Source organism: Gopherus evgoodei, chromosome 1 (genome assembly GCF_007399415.2).
Source record: "Gopherus evgoodei ecotype Sinaloan lineage chromosome 1, rGopEvg1_v1.p, whole genome shotgun sequence".
Classification (NCBI taxonomy): Eukaryota; Metazoa; Chordata; order Testudines; family Testudinidae; genus Gopherus; species Gopherus evgoodei.
This window is the reverse complement of record NC_044322.1, coordinates 304,565,759-304,582,346: the sequence shown is the minus strand read 5'-3', so window position 1 is coordinate 304,582,346 and position 16,588 is coordinate 304,565,759. Positions and strand designations below refer to the sequence as shown.

Here is a 16,588-nt window from a genome sequence, read left to right as displayed (position 1 = left end):
GGGACTGTACGGAAGACAGCATTTGTTTTATTTCGTTTTAATAAGATGACTTCAAAAGTATTTGTTGTAATGCAAAAGAGGGATTACTACAATGAGCCTGATTTTTCAGAGAGTATGTCTACATTACAAAATTATGTTGACATAAGTTATTTTGATGTACAGACACCACAGTAATTTAAAATCACTTTTGCGTGTCCACACTACACTCCTCGTGCCAGCAGTGCACCTCCTCACTTACTTGCATCCATATAAGCGCTGAGAGCAGTGCACCTGTGAATAGCTATCCCACTGTGCAACCTGCCACCAACTAGTGCAGGGTGTTTTGGAAAGGGTTTGCAATACCTCATGGGGGCAAACAAGTTGCACAGGGGTGCCTGGAAACATGATTTCAACATTCCATAATGCAGTTTTCTCCATCGCATAAGGTTTCCCGTCTCTTTCTAAAGCCCCAAAACCTGTGTGCATGCCATTTGAGTGAGAAGCAGCATGGATTCTGCACAGCTCTTTACTACTGTGAGGAGTGTTGCAAGTAAGGGACGTCTGATCCTGCAGTATTTGCAGTGTCGCCAGAGGAGCCATGGAGGACATGACGATTCCTTAGAGGCTAGATTGCTGTGGGACACAGAAAAAAATAATTCAAGGTTGTTGGCTGCGTTCACAGAGCAGCTGAATATGGTGGAGCACCGGTTCTGGACCTAAGAAACAAGCATTGACTGGTGAGTCCACATTGTCATGCAGGTTAAGGATGACAAGGAGTGGCTGCAGAACTGTTGGATGTGCAAGGCCACGTTTCCGGATCTGCCTGCCCTCAGTGACATCATAACAAGAGCTGCACTGACAGTGGAGAAGCAAGATGGTGATCACTGTGTGGAAGTTTGTAACATCAGATTGCTACCAATCAGTCAGGAATCAACTGGACTTGGGAAAACCACCGTGAAGGTTGCTGTGATGCAAGTGTCCAGGGCCATTAATCATATCTTGCTACAAAGGACTGACACTCTGGGCAACGTGCAGAACATAGTGAACGGTTTTGCAGTAACGGGAGTTCCCGTACTGTGCTGGGGCAGTAGATGGCACACACATCCCTATTTTGGCACCAGACCACCTTGCCACAGAGTACATTAACAGAAAAGGCTTCTTTTGTGTGGTACTGGAAGCAGCGGTGGCTCACTGGGGATGTTTTACCAACATCAACATGGGCTGGTCAGGGAAGGTGAACAGGCTTGTTCAGAAAGTTGCAAGCAGGGACTCTCTTTCCAGACCGGAGGACTAAAACTGAGGATGTTGAAACGCCAATAGTGATCCCTTACTCCTGTGGTTCATGAAGCCCTGTACAGCTGCAAGGGAGTGCTTCAACTACAGGCTCTGTGGGTGCCAAATGACAGTTGAATATGCCTCTGGCTGTTTGAAAAATATCCCAATTGTTATAGCTGGCTGCTGTGTCCTTCATAATATTTGTGAAGCAAAGGGAGAGAAGTTTCTGCCTTAGATAGTGGCTGTCTGCTGATTTTGAGCAGCCAGACACCAGAGCTATAGGCAGCAAAGAATCCAGTGGCACCTTATAGACTAAACAGACGTTTTGGAGCATGAGCTTTCATGGGTGAATACCCACTTCATCAGATGCATGTAGTGGAAATTTCCAGGGGCAGGTATATATATGCAGGCAAGCTAGAGATAATGAGGTAGGTTCAATCAGGGAGGATGAGGCCCTGTTCTAGCAGTTGAGGTGTGAAAACCAAGGGAGGAGGAACTGGTTTTGTAGTTGGCAAGCCATTCACAGTCTTTGTTTAATCCAGAGCTGATGGTGTCAAATTTGCAGATGAACTGAAGCTCAGCAGTTTCTCTTTGAAGTCTGGTCCTGAAGATTTTTTGCTGCAAGATGACCACCTTAAGGTCTGCTATAGTGTGGCCAGGGAAGTTGAAGTGTTCTCCTACAGGTTTTTGTATATTGCCATTCCTAATATCTGATTTGTGTCCATTTATCCTTTTCCGTAGCGACTGTCCAGTTTGGCCGATGTACATAGCAGAGGGGCATTGTTGGCATATATTACATTGGTGGACATGCAGGTGAATGAACCGGTGATGGTATGGCTGATCTGGTTAGGTCCTGTGATTGTGTCGCTGGTGTAGGTATGTGGGCAGAGTTGGCATCGAGGTTTGTTGCATGGATTGGTTCCTGAGCTAGAGTTACTATGGTGCGGTGTGCAGTTACTTGTGAGAATGTGTTTCAGGTTGGCAGGTTGTCTGTGGTCGAGGACCGGCCTGCCACCCAAGGCCTGTGAAAGTGTGGGATCGTTGTCCAGGATGGGTTGTAGATCCCTGATGATGCGCTGGAGGGGTTTTAGCTGGGGACTGTATGTGATGGCCAGTGGAGTCCTGTTGGTTTCTTTCTTGGGTTTGTCTTGCAGTAGGAGGCTTCTGGGTACACGTCTGGCTCTGTTGATCACAGAGCTACAGGAAGAGCTCAGTGTGGAGCTATATGGCTCACGGAGGCTTTGAAATACCATTTTAATAGTGGAGCCACAGTAATGTGTGCTGTTTTAACGTGTTCTGCCTTGCATTGCTTTTTGGCACCCCAGTATGAACCTTGTAATGAGTGCTGTGTGTGTAGCAACAGAACACTGCATATGCAGCTATTGCTATTAACTGTGAATGATGTCAGCCCCAACCAGTATATGCTGTAAATTAATAAAGACGACTTATATTTCCATAAATAGACTTTTATTACAAAACCATGCGAACAGACATGTTTATAATTGAATTAAACATTATAAATACAGGAGAAAGAACTGTTAAAAGAGAAAGAACAGTCATTTCCATTTCACAAACACGTACACCAACCATGTTTCTCACAGGTCAGTGCATGTGCCGCTATGACTGCCTGCACTCTCCCCCAGGGTGGAGTGATAGGCATAGTGCAGTGGCCCTGGACAGCACATGGAATGCAGTTCTCTATGGGCTGCAGAGGCAGGTGAGCATGGAACTGTTGAACTTTAAGGTCCACAAGAGTCTACAGAATGTCTAGTATCAGAGGGGTAGCCGTGTTAGTCTGGATCTGTAAAAGCAGCAAAGAATCCTGTGGCACCTTATAGACTAACAGACGTTTTGGAGCATGAGCTTTCGTGGGTGAATACCCACTTCTTCAAATGCATATCATCTGAAGAAGTGGGTATTCACCCACGAAAGCTCATGCTCCAAAACGTCTGTTAGTCTATAAGGTGCCACAGGATTCTTTGCTGCTTTTACAGAATGTCTGTTTGCTGCTTGAAAAGTGCTAGCTGCTAGCGCTAGCTGCTTTCTTTTCCACTCTATCCCCATCCATGCTGTCTATGAGGGTATCTAAAGCAGCAGAGGCTTGCAGAACCTCTTAGAACATGCCATCCTGCGTCATCTTCCTTCTCCTTATCTGACTGCGCCACTCTGCTGGTGCAGATGCAGAGATCCTCAAGGCCACATTTCCAGCTGCAAAAGATACCATGCACAGAGGTACTATTGTGAGCGTATTCACAAGATACATTGAAACTTGGTATACTGCATTCACTCTCTTTTGTCCACACAAACTGTAAGCACTACATTATCATGTCTCTTTTGGATTCATAAAGCAGAGCGGCAGTCCCAGCGACGTTGAGTACAGCCCAGGAGGGAGAGGATACGCTGGGAAAATAAGGGGCAGGGATAGTTCACGGGCATGAGTATATGCATATAGGACAACTGAGTTGAATACTGGCACTGTTTTCCACAGGTGGTGAGGATTTTAGCTGAACTTCCACTGCTGAGAGTAACAGTGGGTGAAAGGGAACAGCTCCTGCAGGCATCTGGCTGCAGATCGGCACCACATGCTGCCAGCCTACATGCTGCAATAGTGCCTGCTGAAATAATTGTTGCGTGGTTTGGGAAAGTGTCCTTCCACGGCAGGAGAAATAAGGCAGCCCTCCCCAGAAACCTTTGGCAGAAGACTGCAGAGTGCCTTCACAAAAGTTTCCTTGAGATCTCTATGAAGGATTCATGAGACAACCCAGTGCACACAAAAATTATTCTGCAGGACCCTCTCAGCAGCTCTACTTCCCCTCTACAGTTAGACAATCTGCTTCTCACTCTACTTGTGATTTCACTACGTCTTCTAGCATAAGTTTAAAAAAAAAGTGTAAATGAACAGACGTGTCCCTGCAATATCAAAGCAAATTGTATACTTACCAGAGGTTCCTTCCCTTGTATCAGGCTCACCTGTGCTGGACTGTAGGGACTGCCCAGGAGCCAAAAACAAGTCCTGGCTTGCTGTGCCACTGCATCCCCCAGTCGCCTGTCCCCCATAGTCTTCCTCACTGTTCACAGCTGGGGCCTGTGACTTGGACTTCCTGAAGTATCCATGGTGCTCTAAGGGGTGGGATGGTGTCTCCACCAAGGATGGCATGCAGATTTTTGTAAAAGTAGCAGGTCTGTGGCTCTGCACTGGAACGACTGTTAGCCTCCCTGGCTTTCTGGTACACCTGTTGCAGCTCCTTGGCTTTCACACGACACTGCTGTGGGTCGCTCTTATAGCCCTTCTCCCCCATGCCCCGAGTGATCTGCCTGTTAATAATTATGTTTCTGCAGCTGGATTAGAGCTGTGCCTGCACAGCCTCTTCTCCCCACAGATCCACCACCTCCTGTGTACTCTAGGCAGAAGCGCGTCTGCAGTGTCTAGTCAGCATGGTCAACTGGGCAGTTGCCAGGTGATGTCTCTACCCCAAGCAACCAGGAAATGAAATTTCAAAAATTCATGGGGCTTTAAAGGGGAGAGAAGTGTACCTGGCCGGTGGGCAGCAAAGTTCAAAACGGTGACCAGAGTGGTCACATTGAGACATTGGACAACACTTCCGGGAAGCCACTGAAGTTGATGTACATAATGCAGTGTCTATATTGACGCTGCATTGAGCTAATTACACCAACTTAAGCACTACGCTTCTCATGGAGGTGCAGTTATTAAGTGGGTGCAGCGCGCAAGTTACATCGGTGGGAATGACATTTTAGTGTAGACACTCAGAGTTAGGTCTATGTAAGCTGCCTTGCATTGACCAGGGCTGACAATCTGGCCCTTAATAGTTTCATAGGTTCCAAGACCAGAAGGGATCACTCTAGACTGACCACCTACATCACAGGCCATAGAATTTCCCCGAATTAATTCCTGTTTGAGAATCTCTTTCAGAAAAATATCCAATGCCTAGGATGGAGAATCTACCACATTTCTTGGTAAATTGTTCCAAGAGTTAATTATCCTCACTGTTAAAAAATGTACATCTTATTTCCCATCTGAATTTGTTTAGCTTCCAGCCATTGAATTGTTACACCTTTCTTTGCTAGACTGAAGAGCCTGTTAACAAATATTTGTTCCCCTTGTAGATACTTATAGACAGTGATGAAGTAACCCCATAATCGTCTCTTTGTTAAGCTACATAGAGTGAGCTCCTTGAGTCTATCGCTATAAGGCATGTTTTCTAATCCTTTTACCATTCTCGTGGTTCTTCTCTGAACCATCTCCAATTTATCATCAACATCCTTCCTGAATTGTGAGCACCAAAACTGGACACAGTATTCCAGCAATGGTTGCATCAGTGCCAAATATGGGAGTTTATATTACCCTACTTATTTCTACTTGATATTCCTGTTTATACATAAACAAAGATTGCATTAGCCCTTTTGGCTACAGCATCACAAAAGGAGCTGATGTCAGCTGATCATCCACCATGATCCTCCAAATCTTTTCTGGAGTCACTTCTTCCCAGGATAGAATCCCCCAGCATGTAAGTATGGCCTGCACTTCAATAACACCACTAATTCTGCAAACAGATACATTGAAAAAAAAATGATCATCTTTTTTCCTTACCAGTCTTGACAGTGACTCATATAGCCATCTGTAGATGCAGGGACAACTTCTGTTCAGAGCTGCTCAAGTTTTACTACTGTGATGTGCCAAAGTCACCATGCTTTGTTAAATGAAATGGGACCTCAAATTGTGCCCACACTGCTGGATAAGGTATTTATATGTTATGAAAGAAAGGGCATTCCTGCACTGCAACAATGTATGCAAGGAAAATTAAGCCACTGTTACCATTTTTATTTCCTCTCATAGTGGAAGTAAATTTTCCCTATGGTATCTGGAGATTTTGCTGTGTAGCTCCCATTAATTTGATGAACATGTCTGATAGCTAAGTCTTTGTCACAGTACGTATGTTGCAATGACAGAGTATAGAAGTCTCAACTGCTCAGTGTCTCTGAAGCACCGTAGAGGGAATCATTTTGGGTAAAGCCCCTAGGGCATGAGACTTTCCAGATTCTCTATCTACAGTAACTGACTTCCATGAAAACTTGCACATCTCAATAAAAGACGGTTACTCACCTTTGTAACTGTTGTTCTTCGAGATGTGTTGCTCATATCCATTCCAGTTAGGTGTACGCGCCGCGCGTGCACATTCGTCGGAAAACTTTTACCCTAGCAACTCAGTGGGCCGGCAGGTCGCCCCCTAGAGTGGCGCCACCATGGCGCTCCATATATACTCCTGCCGGCCCACCCGCTCCTCAGTTCCTTCTTGCCGGCTACTCCGACAGTGGGGAAGGAGGGCGGGTGTGGAATGGATATGAGCAACACATCTCGAAGAACAACAGTTACAAAGGTGAGTAACCGTCTTTTCTTCTTCGAGTGATTGCTCATATCCATTCCAGTTAGGTGAATCCCAAGCCTTACAAAGGCGGTGGGGTCGGAGTGAAATGTGGCAGAATAAAACTGCTGAGCCAGAGGCTACAGCCTCTCTTGACTGCTGAACCAGGGCCTACTGCGAAGCAAAGGTATGGACCGAGGACCAATGGAGCTTCACGACAGATCTCGTGGGTAGAAACACGAGCCAGCAAGGCGGCAGATGAAGCCTGAGCCCTGGTAGAATGCACGTTGATGTGGCTTGGGGAAATATGAGCCAAATCATAACAAGTGGGGATGTCCGCCATCACCCCAGATGAGATCCTCTGAGAGGAGAACAAGCAAGCCCTCCCTTTGGCCCGCTACCGGGACAGAGCTGGGGCACCTTAGGAAATGGTTCTGTCAGCACAATATAATGCGAGCACTCCACAGATGTCCAAGGAGTGCAACGGTTGTGCCCATTGCGTTGAACTGTGGGTAACATGAAAAGCCAAAACCACCTTAGGGAGGAAAGCCGGGTGCGGTCATAACTGCACCTTGTCATTGTGAAACCTAGTGTACGGCGGAAGCCCCGTAAGAGCTCTGATCTCAGAGACCCGTCTGGCCAAGACTAGGTTGAGGTCCCAGGTCGGGGCTGGGCGGCGCACCCGAGGGTGCAAGCGCTCCAAGCCCTTGAGGGACCTCGAACCCATAGAGCGTGAGAACGCTGAACGTCCATCTCAGCCTGCTGGAAGGTAGAGATGGCTGCTGAGTGTATCCTCAGCGCTGATACCGCCAGGTCCTGCCGCTGAAGGCCAGAGGCAGGCCAAACAGAGGGGATCGAGACCTCAGCAGGAGCAAGATCGAGCGTATTGCAGCTGTAAAAGAAACGCTTCCACCTGGCCTGGTACGTTGACCAGGTGGAAGGCTGCCTGTCACCCCGACTCAGGTACGCAGCAGCCACCGTGAGGCGAAGAGGCTGCAGGTCCGAGTGACGAAGCCTGTCGTTGCCCTGAGTGATGAAGTCTGGGCTGACAGGCCGAGTAACGTGGTATGTCAGCGCTGCCTGGACCATTCTGGAGTGATCATGATGATGCACGCTCTGCCCCTGCGGAGTTTGAGCAGGACCTAATGAACCAGTGGGAACAGTGGGAAGGCATAATGCAGTTGGCCTTTCCACGGCATCAGGAATGCGTCCAAGATCGATTCCGAGGAGAGATCTTGGAAGGAGCAGAACACCTGGCATTTCCTGCTCTCGCGGTGAGCGAACAGGTCTGTGTGAGGAAACATCTCCACTTCCGGAAAGCGGGACGCCTCACATGGGGCAGAGTGATCACTCGTAAGGCAGGAAAGACCTGCTGAGGCAAAGAGTTAGGACGTTCCAAACGCCTGGGAGAAAGGACGTCGCCAGCTCCATCGAGTGGGCCATGCCAAAGACCTGGAAATGGATGGCCTCCTGACAAAAAAGGGGGGGGGAGGACTATTTCCCTCCTGAATACTTATGAAGCACCTGGTCGTTGTGTTGGCTGTAAACACCGAGATACAACGGCCTCGCAGCTGCCGCTGGAACCCCTGGCATGCCAGGCGGACTACTCTCAATTTTTGGGGCATTGATGAGGAATGCCAGCTCCCTAGAAGACCAAAGGCCTTAAGCTCAGAGGTGACTATGAACACTCGAGCAGAGAGATGAGGCGTCCGCCGTCAGGGGCAGTGAGCCGGACTTGGAGAGGACGGAGGCGGAGCTTGGCGTGTTTGGTTACAAACTTGCGGGCAACCATGGACCCAGGAGACTGAGACAAGAACGAGCTGAGGTCGTTGGGAAAGCCTTCAGACCTCAGATGATTGTTGCCATCGCCTAAAATCTCAGTTGCGATAAGCAGGCTCCGGCTAGGTAGGAGACCAGGATAGCCCCTAGGGAGCCCAACCTCTGCGTGGGGACCAGAGTGGATTGCTCTATAATAAACAGCAGGCCTTGACCTGTGAATAAGACCGTGGCGATGCCCACGCGCTGAGTGGTTTGTGTCTCAGAGTCTCCGTGGATAAGCGAATCGTCCAGAAAAACGCATATCCGACATCAGCGACGGTAGGCGGCGACTATGGCCGTAAACCGGGAGTATTGACAGTCGGCTATAGAGCGGAGGCATCTCCCGTGCGGAGGGAAGATGGCATTGCGAAAGTACGCGTCCTTCATATCCAGGGCGGCACAGTAGCCCCCAGGAGGCAAGGATGGAATAATGGTTCCCAGGGATACCATGCAGAACTCCAACCTTATCCTAACCCGGTTGAGTCCGTGCAGGACCAAGAAGGTCTGAGACCTGTGTTCGAGTGGGGGACTAGGGCATAACGGGGGTAAAACCCCTTACCCCTTTCGTCCGCTGAAGTGGGACAGGGCTGGAGCAAAATTAAAGGTGGTACCTATGCTCCATCGTGCGCAGGACCCAGCGATCTGAAGTAACTGGGGCCATGCCAGGAGAAAGCGGGATCGGGATCCCGTCCTGCGACTGGTACACTGCCCTCAGGTGAACCTTGGAAGGTCCGTCTTTGGTCCCAGTGGTAATTGCGAGGGACCTTGACTTTGGCTCTTTAGGGGTCCTGACGTTCGTCTGCGACCACCTTGGTCCTGCCGTTTGCCAGAGTTCTGCCTCTGGCTAGGCACAGAGTATGGCGGCTGGGGCCAGAAAGGCCTGCGTTTGGTCGCTGGCGTATACATGCTGAGACGCATTAGGACCCTATTGCCCACCAGACTTCGCAGTCTGGGGCTGTCTCTGCCGCGAAGATGCCTTTACCAACAAGGGGTAAATCCTGAATGGCATACCGCAGCTCCGGCCGGAGGTTTAAAACCTGAAGCCATGAAATGCACCTCACGGCGACACTCAAGGCCAGAGTGCTGGCCGCAGAGTCTGCTGCGTCCAACGAGGCCTGGAGGGACGCTCTGGGAACCTTCTTTCCCCCCGTCCTCCAAGACGGCAGCGAACTCCAGGTGGAAGTTTTGAGGGAGAAACTCCTTCACTCAGGTGCTATAATTATCGCAGCTAAGCAAGGCTTGTTGCTTTGCTACCCCGAGCTGCAGGGCCCCTGCAGAGTACACCTGGCGGCCAAGCCTGTTCATTCGCCAAGCCTCTTTCTGCTTCGGGGCTGGCGCCCGCTGGCCATCATATCAGGATCGTGGTCCTGAGCATAAAATCTGCGCATATGGGATGACACGGATGCGTGTCCGGACGGCCATGGAGGTACTAAAAGAAGGCACAGGCAGAGTCTCTGACTCACTCGGACCTTGCCCAACTCGGCACCGAGGACCGGCATCGGGAGGCGTATCGGTACCTGGAACGAGATACAGACCCGCAACCAGAACGGTGTCGGGGGGTCGACCGAGATCTCGAGGCTCGGAGAAAGGCTACAGGAGTCAAGGTACCTGCCCCGGTGCCAGAGGTCGGAACGGTGCCGATAGCGGGTCGGCGAACGGGATACCGACCGGTGCAGCGAGTGTGACCAGTACCGAGGAAAACAGCACCGGGACTGCCAGTGGTGTCCGGCGTGCCGACAGGACTTGGAGTGTCTGCGGGACCGTGATCATGAACGGTGCCGCTCTGCTGTGCTGACAGGGGACAGTCCCCTGAAGAGACTGTATTACCCGTACCGGCGGTGCCCGGGTCAGGCAGCACTGACTCCGTCATGGCGCTGAGAGCCCTCGCCGTTGGTAACATCTCCGGCGTGAAGGGAACAGCAGGCTCAACCACAGTGCGTACTGGGGAGCTGTCAGGCACCGGATTCGACGGCCCTCGTGGGACCGGGATCCACGGTACCGAGGTCATCAGAGCTTCGGTAGGTGTCGGTGCCGGACGATCCGAGTTAGATAAGCTGTCTGGCTGCGGTGCCGTCAGCACTGAAGCAGCGGGAGTAATACGCTCAACCACGGCGCGTGCCGGGGAGCCGTCGGGCACCGGATTCGATAGCCCTTGTGGGACTGGAATCGACGGTGCCGATGTTGTCGGTGCCTCAGAGGCGTCGGTGCCGGGCAATCCGACTTAGACTAGCCCTCTGGCTGCGGTGCCATTGGCATGGAAGCAGCCGGAGCAGGAGCTCAACCACGGCGCGTGCCGGGGAGCCGTCAGGCACCGGATTCTACGGCCCTTGCGGGACCGGGATCGACGGTGCCGACGTCATCGGTGCCGCAGCAGGTGTCGGTGCCGGGCGATCCGACTTAGACTAGCCCTCTGGCTGCGGTGCCGTTGGCACGGAAGCAGCCGGAGCATTAGCTCTACCACGGCGCGTGCCGGGGAGCCGTCAGGCACCGGATTCTACGGCCCTTGCGGGACCGGGGATCGACGGTGCCGACGTCATCGGTGCCGCAGCAGGTGTCGGTGCCGGGCGATCAGACGTAGACGAGCTCTCTGGCTGCGGTGCCGTTGGCACGGAAGCAGCAGGAGCAGTAGCTCAACCACGGCGCGTGCCGGGGAGCCATCAGGCACCGGATTCTACGGCCCTTGTGGGACCGGGATCGACGGTGCCGACGTCATCGGTGCCGCAGCAGGTGCCGGGCAATCCGACTTAGACGAGCCCTCTGGCTGCGGTGCCGCTGGCACGGAAGCAGCAGGAGCAATACGCTCAACCACGGCGCGTGCCGGGGAGCCGTCAGGCACCGGATTTTACGGCCCTTGTGGGACCGGGATCGACGGTGACGACGTCATCGGTGCCGTAGCAGGTGTCGGCGCCGGGCGATCCGACTTAGACGAGCTCTCTGGCTGCGGTGCCGCTGGCACGGAAGCAGCAGGAGCAGTAGCTCAACCACGGCGCGCGCCGGGGAGCCGTCAGGCACCGGATTCTACGGCCCTCGTGGGACCGGGATCGACGGTGCCAACGTCGTCGGTGCCGGGCGAGCCATCTTAGACGAGCTCTCTAGCTGTGGTGCAGTTGGCACAGAAGCAGCAGGAGCAGTAAGCTCTACCACGGCGCGAGCCGGGGAGCTGCCAGGCACCGGATTCCGTGGTCCTGGGGGACTGGAATCGACGGAGCCGAAGTCATCGGTGCCTCTGCAGGTGTCGGTGCCGGGTAACGCAACTTAGGCGAGCTCTCTGGCTGCGATGCAGGTGGCACGGAAGCAGTGGGAGCAGGGGGCTCAACCACGGCGCGTGCCGGGGAGCCGCCAGGCACCAGCAGGAATCGTAGGCTCTCTCGACCTCGGAAGAAGGGAGCGGTGCCGAGTCGACATCGGTGCCGGCGACGGTCGGTGCCGAAAGGCCTTGGTAGTACCGGCGGGGTCCGGTGCCGAGGAGGCGCTTCTGCCCGCCGCTTGAACATCGCTCGGCGCCCAAGGTGGAGGGGTAAGTGAAAGTCCCGCACCTTTTTGTTCTCGGCTTAAAAGCCTTGCAAATGGGGCACTTATCTGTCAAGTGTGATTCCCTGAGGCACTTCAAACAGGAGTCATGTAGATCTCTCTTCGGCCGCGGCTTCTGGCAGGCCGGGCCCCTTTTAAAACCCGGTGAGCCATGCATGGCTCCGGCACTGGGCTCATGGAAGGGGCTACTTCCTGAACCCCGCTAACTAAACTAACCATGTTAGCAAAGAAAACACGTATAACCATACAAATATATATATAAAAGGGTTATAACTGCATAATTATATACGAGAAAACGAGTAGCTAGGGAAGTGGAGGTCAGCTAAGCCGCGCTCCACTGTTCCAACGACAGACACGGGCGGTAAGAAGGAACTGAGGAGCGGGTGGGCCGGCAGGAGTATATATGGAGCGCCATGGTGGCGCCACTCTAGGGGGCGACCTGCCGGCCCACTGAGTTGCTAGGGTAAAAGTTTTCCGACGAATGTGCACGCGCGGCGTGTACACCTAACTGGAATGGATATGAGCAATCACTCGAAGAAGAACTCTCATTTCCAACTGTGACAAAATGAATCTTCCAGTGAATTTTTGCAACCACCTCACAGCGAGCAAGCAGCCTGCGAGCAAAAGAACCACGCAATATTGTAATGGGACAAATCTCAAGTCTTCTCTGCCTGAATTCACCCAGTGCTACTCCCTGAGATGCTCAGGTGTTGGGAGAACTTTATGCTCCAGTTTAAGAATTGGATCTATGTTCTTCCTGGCTGGTGAAGGCCAGTGGGGAAATATCTGTGGTAAAAGATTGCCACCACTGCCCTTACAGAGAGCTGGCAAGAAAGCATTCGGCAGTCTCAGCTGTCACTTGAGGTTGAGAGCATAACCCTTTCTGGCCACTATTCCACCTTCCATTCTTTAGACATTGCTGAGCAGGTTCTGGGGAGATAACCCTCACAGTGTCTGTTATCCTTGATCCGTGTCAAGCAAAATACAGACTGAGTTTGGCACAGACTGGGTTGGTTACACTGGATGATCTCTTCCTGACAGTGGATGAAGATCAGGTATCGAAGTTCAAATGATGCTGATCAGCTACCTTTGAAACCATCATCCATGATAAGTTGCTTGGCTTGCTTGTGCCACCTAGTGGAGAATAGATGGAGCTGGTCTTAGATGACTTCTTTTCCCTTGGAGTGGCCACAGAGGGTAACTGGTGCTCTACTCTAAGGGCTCTCATTTGAGGTACAGCAGGGTTCAGGTTTTTTTACCCCTCTCATTCAACGTATCTATGATGCAGTATATGTCGCAGTACCTTCAGTACACTTTTCACACCATACAAGCCTGACCCAGTTCTTGGCTGAACTTGGGACACTAACGTGGGCAAGCTGGCTAAGGTTCAGTCCAGACAATACGGAGGCGATGGTAGATTAGGGAGAGCATCACCAGAACATGACAGACTGTATTGGCATCTTTCAGTGGTATCCATCTGCTATTTACTGCCCGACTTCACAACTTCAGCGTGACGTTGGATCACTATTTGCTTTTAGAGGATTAAAATTACAGCACTCAGCAAGAGAGCTGTTTAATTCCACAAGGTTGTGACCTTGTCTATTGGATATGGACCGTTTTCCATGTTTTGCCACTTTAACATCTGCACTGTCCAGAAGGCCGTACCTAAAATCCCTTTGGAAACTAAAGCTGGTGCAGTAGGCTGCTGTCTACTTGTTAGCAGAGTATGCCATCAGTGCTTCGTGAACTAGCCTGCCTGCCTACTGGTTTCCAGCTAGAGTTTCACGGTGGTTTTAGTCATGATCAGAAATGGTTTAGGGCTGTTACTGTTGAAATTAGACACTCAAGCTGAAGTCATCTTTGCTTAAAAAAGAGGGAGGGGGGCTTCTGGCAGACACTTTCCATTAGGGCTCCTCAGCTCCGGACCTCATTGTCATTTTGCTCCAAAACAGTCCATATCTGTTAATCTCCAGAACACACTGCAAAGCCCATTTATCTGTTCAGGGTTTTGCGGGAGGGCTAAGGAGGGGGGGGGATAAGGATCTTTCTAGGGTGGGGTACACCTGCATTTTCACATTGACATCCTAGGCAGCTGGTGCTTCTCTTGTGTGAGGGGTTTGCTATGTTGTTTGTAAAGATTTGCAATTTAAAGTGTTTAACCCTCCAGAGCCAAGGATAACCATCTGCTTTTGTATTTAAATCAAAACTTAAAAAATTTAAAAAAAAAAGGATTTTTGTTTGTAGTATGGATGCAACAAAACAGTTGTAAGAGTCATCATAGGGATGCTGTTTACAGCTTCGGTTGCATTGTCCTGACCACAGTGCTACAGGAAAAACTGTTAAAATACAAACTCACTTAGCGAAGCCAGACAACCTTGAGCTAATTCTGTCAGAGTTGTAGTGTAGCTGGGTCACAGTATAAGACCACTGAATGGGTATTTGTTCATTGACTGCCGTGGCCTATCCAATGGGACTGGCAGTTCCAAACAAGGGAAGGCCAAGCAATGCTAATCATGGCTTCCAAAAGAATAAGCAATCTTTCCTCTTTGTGCAACAACTTTGTCCTGAGCAGAAGTTTAAAACAGAGTAGCAATACCTATTCCTTCCTCCCCCCCACCCAACTTGAGATCCATTAGTAAGACTCAGAAGTAGGGCTTGTAAATAAGTTTGATCTTGACTCAATTATACATGGTTGTAAACATCACAAATGGATTCATTTGCTTTTTAGGTTATCAAGCAGATGCAAGTCACTCTGTACAGACCATCCAGAAAGTAATGTCCTATTTTTACGCAGGTTCCAGGCTTCTCAGTCTGTTTTACCTCAAAAGAAACACAGGAATTTATTTCATTTACATTAGAAGGATGAAGGGCTGAGGTAACTCTCTCGGGATTTGAACTTGTGGCTCCAGGAGTGATGCTAAAAAACCCGATATTCTGAAATATAATGCTTGCATCACCAAGTCAACCCTCCTCTTCTTTTGTCAGTTATTTAAACAGTGGATTCTTTCAAGTGTTTCCACCCTTCAAAATGGCAGAAATATGACAACATATTCTCATCTCTCAAGATCGCCACCATTTTGATCTGAAAGTTTTACAAGAACAGTTTACTATATTTTATCTACACTGAATACAAATCTTAGTCCTGATTTAGAATCTCAAGTTGAATCCAAATCTGGTTGTGGATTTGAACACCACCTCTTCAGCCCATCTGTTATTTTAGCAGTAAGCCAGTTTTGTATCACTTAACTGTATCACAAACTAATTTTCACCCCAATATAACAAAAACAAAAAGCTATTAACTCAGTCATGACCTGAGAGCAGGATAACTAGGGGCGAGGATATACCTTTCAGATAGGAGTGTACTCTGAATGGCACTTTTTCTACATAAGGCTGAGTGTGGAGTGGAAGCGCTTTCCTTTAGTCTCTCTTTAAAACAAAAAAAAGAAAGAAGAGGTAGATGGCTCACCTGTGATGCACAAAGCCATGCATACACCCCCAACAGGTGAAATTCAGATAAGCCTCCTTTTGCTCAGTTCAGCTAGTTGAGTTTGATTATGTTATCTGAGTAGCTTAATATAGAAGAATACTTGGAAATACCTTCTAGCTCCCCAGGACATGGCCTATAAACCACTCAGGGTTTGTCCAGACTACTGTTTTGGGTTGTACTATAACTCGAGTTAACAAATGTAATAGTAAATGCTAACAATGAACACTCAACTGAATGTGGCCTGGAATAAACGTGTGATCTCAGGCTACAACATGGAAATAAATTAACACAAGCTACAACACAATCAAACATTGTAGTCTAGAAAAAAAAACAGACAGGAGGGAGGTAGTAGTTTAAATAGCTGAGTAGGGTAACAGCCTTCCATGGAAGATAAATAGGGTGCCGTGTGGTTTACTGTGTAGGGGTGCGTAGAGTGAGCACTCTCCAGAGGAAATCAGATTTGACAGACACTGGAATTATTAATTGAGTTATGACTAACGGAGTTACTCTGAGACCTGGTCCACACTACGCTGTTAAACCGATTATAACAGCGTTAAATTGATTTAATGCTGTACCCGTCCACACTACAATGCACTTTAAATCGATTTAAAGGGCTCTTAAAATCGATTTCTGTACTCCTCCCCAACGAGAGGAGTAACGCTAAAATCGATATTAACATATCGATTTAGGGTTAGTGTGGCCGCAAATCGAAGTTATTGGCCGGACAGTTATAGTGATAGCTACCCACAGTGCAACACTCCAGAAATCGATGCTAGCCTCGGACTATGGACGCACACTGCCGAATTAATGTGCCTAGTGTGGGCGCGTGCAATCGACTTTATAATATCTGTTTAATAAAACCGGTTTAAGTTAATTCGAAATTATCCTGTAGTGTAGACATACCCTAAGTCTGACACTTCAGGCAAGACAGGGAAGACCTAATTAGCATTTAAAAGGAGGCTGAGCAGAAAGGAGTAATGGCACACAACACTCCAGGGAAAGAGAGGAGTCGAAGGCCTTCTATTAGGCAGTACCTGAAGGGATGTGCAAAGAGGGTTATATGTACCTACCCAACACTCTATCCTGGTTCAAAGGGCTCCCGTGAAGTGCTGTGCGT

General features: G+C 49.8%; 1 protein-coding gene across 1 annotated transcript in view; it reads right to left on the bottom strand.

Moving 5' to 3' along the window:
• PPM1H (protein phosphatase, Mg2+/Mn2+ dependent 1H) overlaps positions 1 to 16,588 on the bottom strand; it is a 223,599-nt gene that overhangs the window by 81,529 nt on the left and 125,482 nt on the right. The gene's annotated exons all lie outside the window — the stretch shown is intronic.